Source organism: Quercus suber, unplaced genomic scaffold (genome assembly GCF_002906115.3).
Source record: "Quercus suber isolate HL8 unplaced genomic scaffold, Cork oak 2.0 scaffold_193, whole genome shotgun sequence".
Lineage (NCBI taxonomy): Eukaryota > Viridiplantae > Streptophyta > Magnoliopsida > Fagales > Fagaceae > Quercus > Quercus suber.
The window spans coordinates 1,166,441-1,168,677 of NW_027069651.1; positions in this window are offsets into that span (position 1 = coordinate 1,166,441).

Consider the following 2,237-nt stretch of genomic DNA (forward strand, 5'->3'; position numbering starts at 1 on the left):
AGCCAGGAGATTGAATTAACGGACAAGGAAAACAAAACAAAAATTGGGATCTGAAGTTTGTCGTGGCTTGTGGGGACCAGGTTTTAATGTTAGGAAGCAAGTGTTAACTGGACCTTTAGAGTTAGCGTCTGAGAAAAAAGATGGGCTCATATTCATATTGTCTTTGATTAAGTGCAGGAAGCATTCCTTGTATTTCTCTTCTAGTTTACAATCTCAGTTGCCAATCTATTGTTGCAAAGTTTGCTCTAATTTTATTCAGAGTCTCTTTGTCATCAACTTTTTATTTTAGTTTTTTAGTTTATCTACTCATGCATCATTTATTAAATTTTCAATTTTTTTGGTACAAAAATATTTAATCAATTTTCAATATATAAGTAATAAAAGTTAGTAAAAAGGTGTATCTAAATGCACCCTCAAAAAAAAAAAAAAAAACAAATACAAATTCCTCTTTTTGTTGAAATGTTACATGTTTTTTTTATGATAAATCAATCAAGTGCTCCGCACAATATTGTCCTTATTAGTCATCTGATGCTTGTCAGTGCTAAGGATGAATAAATTAAAACATAGGTGAACGATTTGTATAGATACATCATCGATACATAGCATTAAACAGATATATGCTTGTAGTGTATGAATTTATATCATTTAAAAGGTCGTCAGTGCCACAAAGGCACAAAACATTGCTTTCAATTTAAAGCTAAAATCATGAACCAAACCAGAAAGTTACGCTTGCAAGGGTGAACGGCTAATCTCTCCAACTAACCATGTGCTAATGTGTGAGCCCCAAAATTTGTTCTGCAACAATAATGAGAAACACTCTTATATAGCCCCAAAATTTGTTCTGCTATTTGTCCTACTTGGAGCTTATTCTACTGCTTGATATGTGCCATTTTCCTTAATCTAATCAAAATCATGCATGTGTACTAACAATTGCTATTCAACAAATGTAACACGTCTTGTTGACTCTATACATTTCATGTGTTAAAGGAGCTTCAATGGAAGGAAATAAATGCATTTATTTAGTATCACATTTATGTTCAAGTTTAAATTCTTATTTGTTAGCATTAATTTTTAATTTCTCCAATCAATTTCCTAACTATTCCTTTAATTTTTAGCTACTATTTGAATTAAATTTTGTTGAAAATGCATCAATGAGCTGTTATCATAAACATGTGACACAAATTCAATGCTATTAATATTAAACCTGTCACAACTAGGATAATTTGTTCTGCTATTTGTCCTACTTGGAGCTTATTCTACTGCTTGATATGTGCCATTTTCCTTAATCTAATCAAAATCATGCATGTGTACTAACAATTGCTAGTCAACAAATGTAACACGTCTTGTTGACTCTATACATTTCATGTGTTAAAGGAGCTTCAATGGAAGGAAATAAATGCATTTATTTAGTATCACATTTATGTTCAAGTTTAAATTCTTATTTGTTAGCATTAATTTTTAATTTCTCCAATCAATTTCCTAACTATTCCTTTAATTTTTTAGCTACTATTTGAATTAAATTTTGTTGAAAATGCATCAATGACCTGTTATCATAAACAAGTGACACAAATTCAATGCTATTAATATTAAACTTGTCACAACTAGGAATGAGGCTACAATTTTGTTTTGTTTTGTTTTATTTTGTTTTATTTTTTTTTTGTTTTTTTGAGAATTCCATCAATGGATAACTTTATTAAGTGAAAGGAAAATTAGCATTTACAAAAGCTAATAAATCTAGCGGAATAGACTCCAACCAAATAGATAGTGGAAAGGAAAATTTTGCTCACCTAGCTAAAGCATCTAATACCGCATTGCCTTGCTTAAGGGAATGAGAGAGCAACCAATTCTTTAAAGAATTTAAATGAGACAACGTGTCCTATAGTAGGTGACCATACTCTGAGAAGTTCTTATCTCCAGCTTTTAGGGCCATTAATCACGATTTGCGAATCCCCTTCCAAGATACAGTTCTCTACCCCCTTCTCGCTTGTGAAGGCAGTTGCTCACCTATTTGTAAGCATTTCCAAAATTGTGACCGAAGCAAGGGCACAAATTTTTTTCAGAGAGCGCTGCTTTGATGTGGCCCATGTTGTTCCTGATGACCTCTCTGATACCTGCCTCCCTGATTTCTGCAAAAACAGCCCCCATCGAAATTGGTTTTGAAGTGGTGAGCGTTTGGCGACTTCCACCTAACATTCTGAGGCTTGTGGTATTTCTCCAATGCACTGTTATACTTCTTG